The following is a 12,666-nucleotide window of genomic DNA, read 5'->3' on the forward strand; positions in this document are numbered from 1 at the left end:
GATTTATGATCTTTTAAAAACACAGACTGCTATATTCAAAATGGATAACCAACAAGGAAGGACCTATTGTATAGTACATGGAACTCTACCCATTGTTCTATGACAGCCTGAATGGGAGGGGAGTTTGTGTCACCTGAAATTACAACATTGTTAATTGGCTATGCCCCAATACAAAATAAAAAGTTGAAAGTTTGAAAAAAAAAAAACAAAACTGTAAAAGCACTAGGTAGGTAGTCAGTATTGCATAAAAATAAGTAGTGAAAATTCATTTGTAATGACAATGGTTTTAAAGGAAAGAAAGGGAAGTGGCATGCATATCACATCTATTAAAAATAGCAAAACCATATTTGTTTCATTGCAAACATATCATTGTTTCTAATATGTTTATTACAGGAAATGTAGCTAATATAATTAATTACCCAATTTGAAACACAGAGAATATTAGCCAACTACAATTTGTACCAAACCAGCTTCCGATGTTGATTTATTATTAGTGATGAGTCCTATATTCTATTGCCAACTGAGTGAAAGGAGCCACTTCTGGGTTTAGAATATTCCATGACACATAATCAGAAGTTTTTAAGTCATTATCTTGGAGTATGTCCCATTAGCAAATAATTGATATCTTATTTAATTTCTGAAATGTCTAGATTTCTTGATCCCAATTTATGCTAGCAGTTGAATCATATTGTTAATGAACAGTTACAAAGATATTCCAGTATGTAGCAAGGGTCTGGCCCCAAACAATTCCTTATCTGATTCAATTAGAAGAAATCGATGTGAGATACATTTGGGTACATAATTTACCTCTAGAATTTAGAAAAACTAAGAATTTTAAGCAACATAGAAACATTAAATTTTTGCCAAAATAATTTTAAATGTTAAAAATATATACCTGCTGATAGCTAAAGACCATCAAACTTCCCAACTAGTAATGCCAATGCTTGTATGTCATATAATGTTTCACTTAACTTGCAGAAAAGGATAATTCATATAAACTGTGGTTTATTATTACCTGAGTATACCACTCTTTTAACTCATTGTATATGTCCAGTAGTTTGTTAAATTGAACTGAAATTGTCATCATTAAAACAGATTATTTCTTTTGAAATCTTAGTCAATCAATAGACATTTCTCAAGCTTGGGATAATAAGAAGGCATACTAACACTAGGAAAAGATAAAATCTGTCCAAATCAAAGCAGCTAATAAGCATCAAAGAATGAATTGAACATTGCAACTGAGTTCTCATGCTCTTTCAAAAATCATTGCTTTGCCTCACTTGCAATAAATAATTGTGCATGTTGACTATAACATTCAAGAAATATCCATTGAGTCATCATTAGATGGCCTTAAGATAATCTTAGGTGTTTATGCCTCAAAATGTGGTCTCATCCCAGACCTACTGAATCAAACTTTGCATATTAACATGATTTTCAGTAATTTGTATGCACAATAATGTTTGAGAACATTGTTCAATTCTTTATAAGTAAGATTTTAGTCTGTATTATTGACTATGCCAAAGCCTTTGACTGTGTGGATCACAATAAACTGAGGAAAATTCTGAAAGAGATGGGAATACCAGACCACCTGACCTGCCTCTTGAGAAACCTGTATGCAGGTCAGGAAGCAACTGTTAGAACTGGACATGGAACAATAGACTGGTTCCAAATAGGAAAAGGAGTATGTCAAGGCTGTATATTGTCACCCTGCTTATTTAACTTATATTCAGAGTATATCATGAGAAATGCTGGGCTGGATGAAGCACAAGCTGGAATCAAGATTGCCAGGAAAAATATCAATAACCTCACATATGCAGATGACACCACCCTTATGGCAGAGAGTGAAGAAGAACTAACGAGCCTCTTGATGAAAGTGAAAGAGGAGAGTGAAAAAGTTGGCTTAAAGCTCAACATTCAGAAAACTAAGATCATGGCATCCGGTCCCATCACTTCATGGCAAATAGAGGGGGAACAGTGGAAACAGTGACTGACTTTATTTTGGGGAGCTCCAAAATCACTGCAGATAGTGATGCTGCCATGAAATTAAAAGATGCTTACTCCTTGGAAGGAAAGTTATGACCAACCTAGATAGCATACTAAAAAGCAGAGACATTACTTTGCCAACAAAGGTCCATCTGGTCAAGGCTATGGTTTTTCAGTAGTCATGTATGGATGTGAGAGTTGGACTATAAAGAAAGCTGAGCACAGAACAATTGATGCTTTTGAACTGCGGTATTGGAGAAGACGCTTGAGAGTCCCTTGGACTGCAAGGAGATCCAACCAGTCCATCCTAAAGGAAATCAGTACTGGGTGTTCATTGGAAGGACTGATGCTGAAGCTAAACTCCAATATTTTGACCACTTGATGTGAAGAGTTGACTCATTGGAAAAGACCCAGATGTTGGGAAAGATTGAAGGCAGGAGGAGAAGGGGACGACAGAGGATGTGATGGTTTGATGGCATCATCAACTCAATGGACATGAGTTTGAGTAAACTCCAAGAGTTGGTGATGGACTGGGAGGCCTGGCATGCCGCAGTTCATGGGGTCACAAAGAGTTGGACACGACGGAGCGACTGAGCTAAACTGAAGAATCCATTTTGTTTTCATAAGGTCAGTATGCAAAAAGGACTTCCCTGGTGGCTGAAATCTTAAAGAATCTGACTGCAATGCAGGAGACACAGGTTCAATCCCTGGGAAGGATAGATCCCCTGGAGAAGGAGATTGCTACCCACTCCGGTATTCTTGCCTGGAGAATTCCATGTACAGAGGAGCCTGGCGGGCTATAGTTCATGGGATCACAAAGAGTTGGACAAGACTGAGGGACTAACACACACTCACAATATGCAAAAATGTACAGAAGAATAAGAAATCTTAGATTTAAATGTTTTATAAAAACATTTTATGAAACCAAACTAGTAAACAAACCAATTTTTCATTTATAAAAAATAGATAATTGAGAGTGTAATTCTCCCAAGTTAACTAGGATATAGAAAGCCAGACATTTACCATAATTTGACATTTTAATGTGATAAGTAAGTGGTATGAATATTTCAGATTATTTTTTCATTAATAAGAGATTTAAAATACAGTAAGAAAATTCAGTCTTTAGTAAGGTAGATAGAGTCAAACTACCTAATCATATCTGTAAATTTATGCAGAATAATTAAACAAAAACTATTAAAGAAAAGTGAGACTTTCCAATCTGTCACATATCAAAACATGGCTTAGTATAAATGATTTAAAAAAAGAAAGAACACCCAGTTGACTTCAAACTGTATTAAGCAAACTGAGCAATTGACATTTTCAGATAAGGAAGGATGCACATGTCAAAATTAACTGGAACATTTTAATTGATGGTTTTGGTAACATTGATAAAGAACAATAAAGGCTGAATTTTTCTATCCTTCTTTTGGATTATTCTAAAAGATACTTCAAAATGCTATCTGGAGGGTTGTAAAGGACATATTAATAAAGCACATTAAAATATTCTATCTTTATTTACATAAGCCTCTCTGGCATTTAAAAACAAAACAGAGCCACAAGTGTAGATATGCTTGGTTATCTAAAAACTGGGAAAACATTCTGGTGATAAAAATGGAAATTTGCATAAATAATTATCAAAGAGAATATAAGCCACAGAGAAGAAAGCAAAAGACATTGAAGTGATTGATTACATATAATACAGGTATATATTTAAATTAGAACTTAAGGCTGAGATTACATTGCTAACAGACAATAGATTATAAAAGCATGTATGAAAATATTAAAGTACCATGGAATATGGTAAGGATTCTAAAAATTTAGAAGCAGTTTATAGAGCATTTATAGAGATCATCATGCTTCTAAATTTATTCAGCAAATATTCATTAAACGTCTATTGTGTTCCAGATACTGTGTTAAATATTACAATAGGTATGTGAAAAATAGATAATGTCAATATCAAGGTTATTATTTTGCAGAACTAAACTCACTGGTCAAAACTCAAGCAGGTTGTGAAGTATTATTGCATGCTGTCTGCACAAGTCCTCTACTAAGCATATGTATGCATTCCGTGCTCAGTCGTGTCCAACTCTGCGACCCCATGGACTGTAGCCCACTAGGGTCCTCTGTCCATGGGATTTCTTAGGCAAGAATACGGGAGCGGGTTTCCATTTCCTCCTCCAGGGGTTCTTCCCAACCAAAGGGTCAGACACATGTCTCTTAAGTCTCCTGCACTGGCAGGCAGATTTTTTAACCACTAGTGCCACTTGGGAAGCCCTAAAAATGTCAATTTATTGATTCATTAAGTAAACCTCTGTGCTCACTATTTGTATCATCCCCATTTTACAAGTCAGGAAAGCGAGGCATGGAAAGAAGGGGGTACCTCAATGTACCTGCTAGGTAGTATAGATTCCAACCATGTCTGTCTCTCTAGATGAGGAAGCACTTATTTTGTTTTATTTTTTTCATTTATTTTTATTAGTTGGAGGCTAATTACTTTACAATATTGTAGTGGTTTTTGCCATACATTGAAATGAATCAGCCATGGATTTACATGTGTTCCCCATCCCAATCCCCCCTCCCGCCTCCCTCCCCATCCCATCCCTCTGGGTCTTCCCAGTGCACCAGCCCTGAGCACTTGTCTCATGCATCCAACCTGGGCTGGTGGTCTGTTTCACCCTTGATAGTATACTTGTCTCAATGCTATTCTCTCAGAACATCCCACCTTCGCCTTCTCCCACAGAGTCCCAAAGTCTCTTCTGTACATCTGTGTCTCTTTTTCTGTTTTGCATATAGGGTTATCGTTACCATCTTTTTAAATTCCATATATATGCATTAATATACTGTATTGGTCTTTATCTTTCTGGCTTACTTCACTCTGTATAATGGGCTCCAGTTTCATCCATCTCATTAGAACTGATTCAAATGAATTCTTTTTAATGGCTGAGTAATATTCCATTGTGTATAAGTACCATAGCTTCCTTATCCATTCGTCTGCTGATGGGCTTCTAGGTTGCTTCCATGTCCTGGCAATTATAAACAGTGCTGCGATGAACATTGGGGTGCACGTGTCTCTTTCAGATCTGGTTTCCTCGGTGTGTATGCCCAGGAGTGGGATTGCTGGGTCGTATGGCAGTTCTATTTCCAGTTTTTTAAGGAATCTCCACACTGTTCTCCATAGCGGCTGTACTAGTTTGCATTCCCACCAACAGTGTAAGAGGGTTCCCTTTTCTCCACACCCTCTCCAGCATTTATTGCTTGTAGACTTTTGGATAGCAGCCATCCTGACTGGCATTTAATGGTACCTCATTGTGGTTTTGATTTGCATTTCTCTGATAATGAGTGATGTTGAGCATCTTTTCATGCATTTGTTAGCCATCTGTATGTCTTCTTTGGAGAAATGTCTGTTTAGTTCTTTGGCCCATTTTTTGACTGGGTCATTTATTTTTCTGGTATTGAGCTGTAGGAGCTGCTTGTATATTTTTGAGATTAATCCTTTGTCTGTTGTTTCGTTTGCTATTATTTTCTCCCATTCTGAAGGCTGTCTTTTCACCTTGCTTATAGTTTCTTTTGTTGTGCAAAAGCTTTTAAGTTTAATTAGGTCCCATTTGTTTCTTTTTGCTTTTATTTCCAATATTCTGGGAGGTGGGTCATAGAGGATCCTGCTGTGGTTTGTGTTGGAGAGTGTTTTGCCTATGTTCTCCTCTAGGAGTTTTATAGTTTCTGGTCTTACATTTAGATCTTTAATCCATTTTGAGTTTATTTTCGTGTATGGTGTTAGAAGGTGTTCTAGTTTCATTCTTTTACAAGTGGTTGACCAGTTTTCCCAGCACCACTTGTTAAAGAGGTTGTCTTTTTTCCATTGTATGGCCTTGCCTCCTTTGTCGAAGATAAGAAGCACTTATTTTAGCAAGTGCTCTTTCACTTTAAGTTTACAAAGTATAGTTACTAATGAGGCCAAATGTTTATTTAGGTTTTTCTGTAACATCTTATGGAAAATCCAAATGAACCCTGGCCAACCTAATAGTTTCTCAGAGTACAAATTTGAATGTATACACACACACACACACACACACACACACACACACACACACACACACATGCATATGATAATCTTTAATATTTGGAGAGACAGAGAGAATATTATGAAATGCAGTGAATAAGAGGAGGGGTAAAATAGAGAAAGTTACATAGTTTACTCCAGATTCTCTAGGAAACAAAAGTAAGAGTGAAGCAGGTAAATACATGTACATATACATAGGCTTCCCAGGTGGTGCTGATGGTAAAGAACCTGCCTGCCAGTGCAGGAGATGCAAGAATGCAGGTTTGATCTCTGGGTCTGGGTTGGGAGGATCCTCAGGAGTAGGAAATGGCACCCCATCCAATATTCTTGCATGGAAAATTCCAAGTGGAGAGTAGCCTGGTGAGCCACAGTCCATGAGGATATATACAGTATTTGCATAACATTCTCTTTAATATTGGAGGTTTTTAATTTGACTCACCAAATGTAATGGAACATTTATTTGTGTGCACATATGCACATTTTCTCAGGACTCTAAGCTTTTTTGCAATAGTAAAAGCAAGTTTGATATCCCTTACCATGGGAGAGTTTTAACCAAAAACATAGGGTGATGATGATAGCAATACTGATACTAAGGATTAGTTTTCTTCTCTCACACTGTCCTATGCAATAATGGTGTTGTCAGTAGTAGTATTATTTAGCAAACATGGAATGGGGCTCAACTGCTTATGATTGAATCTCAATTTAGTTCAGTCACTCAGTCATACCCACTCTTTCCATATCCATGGACTGCAGCACGCCAGGCCTCCATGTCCATCACCAATTCTCAGAGTTTACTCAAACTCATGTCCCTTGAGTTGGTGATGCCATCCAACCATCTCATCCTCTGTCTTCCCCTTCTTCTCCTTCTTTCAATCTTTCTAGCATAAGACTCTTTTCAAATGAGTCAGCTCTTCACATCAGGTGGCCACAGTATTGGAGTTTCAGCTTCAACATCAGTCCTTCCAATGAATATTCAGGACTGATTTCCTTTAGGTTGGACTAGTAGGATCTTCTTGCAGTTCAAGAAACTCTCAAGAGTTTGTCCAACACCACAGTTTAAAAGGATCAATTCTTTGACACTCAGCTTTCTTTATAGTCCAACTCTCACATCTATACAGGACTACTGCAAAAAAACATAGCTTTGACTAGACAAACCTTTGTTGGCAAAGTAGTCTCTGCTTTTTAATATGCTGTCTAGATTGGTCATAACTTTTCTTCCAAGGTGTAAGCTTCTTTTAATTTTATGGCTGTGATCACCATCTACAGTGATTTTGGAGCACCTCCCCCCCAAATCTGTCACTGGTTCCACTGTTTCCCCATCTATTTGTCACTAAGTGAGAAGACTGGGTGCCATGATCTTAGTTTTCTGAATTTTGAGTCTTAAGCCAACTTTTTCAGTCTCCTATTTCACTTTCATCAAGGGGCTCTTTAGTTCTTCTTCACTTTCTGCTATAAGGGTGGTGTCATCTGCATATCTGACGTTACTGATATTCCTCCTGGCAAACTTGATTCCAGCTTGTGTTTCATCCAGCCAGTGTTTCTCATGATGTACTCTGCATATAAGTTAAATAAGCAGGGTGACAATATGTAGCCTTGATGTACTCCTTTCCCTATTTGGAACCAGTTTGTTGTTCCATGACCATTCTAACTGTTGCTTCTTGACCTGCACACAGATTTCTCAGGAGGCAGGTCAGGTGGTGTGGTATTTCCATCTCTTTCAGAATTTTCCAGTTTGTTGTGATGCACATGGTCAAAGGCTTTGGCATAGTCAATAAAGCAGAAATAGATGTTGTTCTGGAACTCTCTTGCTTTTTCAATGATCCAGCAGATGTTGGCAATTTGATCTCTGGTTCCTCTGCCTTTTCTAAAACCAGCTTGAATGGCTGGAAGTTCACGGTTCACATACTGTTGAAGCCTGGCTTGGAGAATTTTGAGCATTACTTTACTAGTTTGTGAGATGAATCCAATTGTGTGGTAGTTTGAGCATTGCCTTTCTTTGGGACTGGAATGAAAACAGACCTTTTCCAGTCCTGTGGCCACTGCTGAGTTTTCCAAACTTGCTGGCTTATTGAGTGCAGCACTTTCACAGCATCATCTTTGAGGATATGAAATAGCTCAACTGCAATTCCATCAGCTCCACTAGCTTTGTTCATAGTGATGCTTCATAAGGCCCACTTGACTTCTCACACTAGGATGTCTGGCTCTAGGTGAGTAATCACACCATCGTGATTATCTGGGTCATGAAAGTCTTTTTTGTATAGTTCTGTGTATTCTTGCCACCTCTTCTTAATATCTTCTGCTTCTGTTAGGTCCATACCATTTCTGACCTTTATTGAGCCCATCTTTGCATGAAATGTTCCCTTGGTATCTCTAATTTTGTTGAAGAGATCTCTAGTCTTTCCCATTCTATTGTTTTTCTCTATTTCTTTGCACTAATCACTGAGAAAGGCTTTCTTATCTCTCCTTGCTATCCTTTGGAACTCTGCATTCAAATGGGAATATCTTTCCTTTTCTCCTTTGCTTTCACTTCTCTTCTTTTCTCAGCTATTTGTAAGGCCTCCTCAGACAGCCATTTTAATTTTTTGCATTTCTTTTTCTTGGGAATGGTCTTGATCCCTGTCTCCTGTACAATGTCACGAACCTCTGTCCATAGTTCATCTGGCACTCTAACAGATCTAGTCCCTTAAATCTATTTCTTACTTCCAATGAATTTAACTCAGATGACCATTATATCTACTACTGTGGGCAAGAATCCTTTAGAATAAATGGAGTAGTTATGATAGTCAACAGAAGAGTCTGAAATATAGTACTTGGATGCAATCTCAGAAATGACAGAACCATCTCTCTTCATTTCCAAGGCAAACAATTTAATATCACGGTAATTCAGATCTATGCCCTGACCAGTAATGCTGAAGAAGCTGAAGTTGAGTGGTTCTATGAAGACCTACAAGACCTTCTAGGAATAACACCCCCAAAAGATGTCCTTTTCATTATAGGGTCCTGGAATGCTAAAGTAGAAGTCAAGAAACACCTGGAGTAATAGTCAGATTTGGCCTTGGAGTACAGAATGAAGCAGGGAAAAGGCTAGTAGAGTTTTGCCAAGAGAATACACTGGTCATAGAAAACACCCTCTTCCAACAATACAAGAGAAAACTCTACACATGGACATACAGATGGTCAACATCGAAATCAGATTGGTTATATCCTTTGCAGCCAAAGATAGAGAAGCTCTATACAGTCAAAAAAAACAAGACCAGGAGCTGACTGCGGCTCAGATCATGAACTCCTTATTGCCAAATTCAACTTAAATTGTAGAAAGTAGGGAAAACAACTAGACCATTCAGGTATGACCTAAATCAAATCCCTTATGATTATACAGTGGAAGTGACTGAATCTGAGCCCTCATATTTAATATTTGTATTACTGGGTCCAAGTTATTCAACTGTGCAAGTTGTCAGCTTTCTCATCTGTAACATGGGAATATTAATATTATCTGTGTCACTGAGTCTTGAGGTGAAAATCAGGTAAACTGTTTAGCATGCTTAGCAATATGCCCTACTCCTAGTTAGCCATTAGTAGGTCTTTAATGAACTAATTTTTCATTCTTCTAAACAATGTAAGCACTTTTGAAATTCCATGAATAGGAACAGCAGTGAAAGGACAAAGTGTTTTGTCACAGTTCAACAAAGAGACCTGAGAGGTATAGGTTAGACTTTTTAAAAGGATCCTAGTGACAGATTGTCCCCAGCATTTCACTGACTAAGACTCTACACTGAATTCATACCACATCCTGTCTGTACTTGTGGAATCGTTTTTTCTGATCTGCAGCGTTCTCGTTTTTATTTTGGGTACAGAAATAGGCTTTTTGTAAGAACTGGATTAATTAAGTGATACCTATTAATCTTATTTTCGGCTGATACCAGTTTTGGTCTTTGCTTTCCTACATGACTTAGACCAATGTTTTTGAATCTCACTTTGGTTCTTACTCCTGCCTGACCTCTTAAAAAAACCCTTTCCTCTGACTGACTCAGTGGTATGGTTTGTGACTTTAACTAAGAGATAGTTATCAGTCCCTGGACTATCTTGGTTTTGACATCACCAAGTTCTAATACTTAACTGATGGTGTATGTATGTTTCTTCCTTAACTCTTTCTCTGTGATCATTTCACAGTTCAGTGATAACACTGTTCCTCTCCAGTGTCTATTCTCAAATATCCACTTAATTAGAATATTTCACCTGTTCACGCAATCAAATTGAAAAATTTCCCAAAGTACCAAAGCTTAGTAATTTATTTAGATGATTAAATCACAAATTAAGGCATTTACATTTTAAATGTTCTGTAATAATTAGAATTTAAAGACATTTGCATGTATAGATGTATTATGATCATTCAACAATAGAATAATTAATAGTTATAATGTGTAATACATCACATTATTCATCTAATTGCATTAGGGCATTAATACAAAGGTGGAAATTCAGAACTACAAGCTGTGTCTGACAGTCAAATGACATTGGGGGATTTTATGTTGGCATAGAAAAATAGAAATTTAGAAAAACTGAGCCACCAACATTTGCAAACACTTTAAGGTTAACTGATAAATTGAAGGCAGAGTATATAGTGTGATCGAACGTCCAACATTTCAATCTTCTCACATCATGGGATGTTAGTAGCACAAAGGGAAAACAAAAGTAATAGATGTCTTAACTAGTTGCCTTCTACTTTTATATCCTTTGCCTTCTACTTTTGAACTATTGTGAATAAAACATCAGAAACATAGACTATGATGTCACATGAACATGTAGGAGTCTTTTACCTGGAGCATGTGTCAAATGTTATGTTATTCTAAGGAATTAGTCTACAGACTAGTGTTGAATGTTTTTCCCCTTGCTTTCCCAATTTGTGTGAGATACTTGTTCATTATAAACTTTGTAAATGCAATAGATATTGTTATTCACGTCCAGTTTATCACTACAAAGAAGCTAAAGCATGCCCAATCTTTGATTTACCTACATAGAGAAAAAACAGATCTATATTATATAGACACCAGGTACACAGAAAATGAAGAAGTCTCTGCTTTTTTTGTTTAGTATTAACCATAGCCTATCACAAAATTTTAGGACACAGAAGACTAGTAATAGCTAAATTTCTTAAACTCAGAGAAATTAGGACATTGGCCAATTACAATTTCATATTGCTGAAACTAGAGCAATACTGCTATTTTTATAGTTAGATTATTAGCTGGAGTATTGCTTCCAGTTCTGTCTAAAGATAATACTGTAGACCATGAAATTTTAATTGACTGTCTAATTTTACTGATATCTAGAAAATGTAAAATAGATTGGATTAAAATGAGATAAGAAGTAGAAAAGTATGTATAAATTTTGACTCTGCACAATTTAGGTTTTAGGTAAAATGTCCCACTGGAATCCATCTAAGATCAAATATTGAGATTACATTTTAATAATTTTAGCACCTGATTAGCATAGTTAAGGTGCAATATCTATGCTAATCTTACTGTCATTTAATAAGTTATCTTTTAAAAAGTACTTATTTTAACAAGCTACAGAAAGTAATATACAAACAAGTAAATACCAATGCTCCCTCATTTAAATCAAAATAAAGGTTTTCTTTTTCATCTTTTTTATGTCGGTAACTTTAAACATCTCTAATGGTATTTATACACAGAAAATATCTCACACCTCTGTGCAGGATAAATTTAAAGGTTTAATCAATGGATTATTAAAATGTATTTTATGATTCTTATAAAATCTTCAGAGTAGTAAAAAACCCAACAGGTAACCTGAAAAAAGAGATAAAAGGATAGAGACAGAATAAAAATGCAGTGCTGTCTCCAGACGGAGATGATCGAATAGGCACAGAAAATAAAATCTAGTCTCTCTACTAAATGGCATAGATCATATTTTGTGAAGCACAATCACTTATTATCATTAATCAATTCTAAACAAGGAAAAATACATACCAGAAAATTCAGCAAAATTTGTGGAAGGAATTCTTAAATATGTTATCATATCTTTTTATTTTTTCTGCCTTTTAGGAAAGAGCACAAATATTCTTTTCAGTAAAGAGTTAAGTTCAAAAGAGAAAACAAATGTTCTCAATTTGCAGATATTTCTGTTTTTTAAAAATTAATTGCTTTACCTATTTTTGGTCAGCCCACATGGACTGAACCTGGGCCCTCAGCAGTGAGATCACAGAGTTCCCACAATTCTCTTAAGAGTCCGTCTTTAGAGACTTGCCAGATGAAAGCTTAGAGGTCTCTTCCCCAAGTATCTAGTAGAAGATTTGTACTCCATTGCTTCCCTTCCTGGTGGCCCAGTGGAAAGAATCTGCCTGCCATGCAGGAAACATGGATTCAATCCCTGATCCAGGAAGATGCCCTGGAGAAGGACATGGCAACCCACTCCAGTATTCTTGCCTGAAAAATCCCCATGGACAGAGGAACCTGTCGCATTACAGTACAAGGGGTCTCAAAGAATCAGACATGACTGAAGGCCTGAGCAACAACCACAACCCCTTGTCTGAATCCCATTTATCCTCCCAAGCCAACTTTGATTTTCGCTGTTTCAGACACAGCTTGTGCCTCTTCCCAGGGTCGCTT

The 12,666-nt window shown here is 36.8% G+C and overlaps 1 protein-coding gene across 1 annotated transcript in view; it reads right to left on the bottom strand.

The window, feature by feature from the left end:
* The window catches only part of CNTN6 (contactin 6), a 195,954-nt gene that overhangs the window by 48,239 nt on the left and 135,049 nt on the right, over window positions 1-12,666 (bottom strand).

This window comes from Dama dama, chromosome 24, assembly GCF_033118175.1.
Source record: "Dama dama isolate Ldn47 chromosome 24, ASM3311817v1, whole genome shotgun sequence".
NCBI lineage: Eukaryota > Metazoa > Chordata > Mammalia > Artiodactyla > Cervidae > Dama > Dama dama.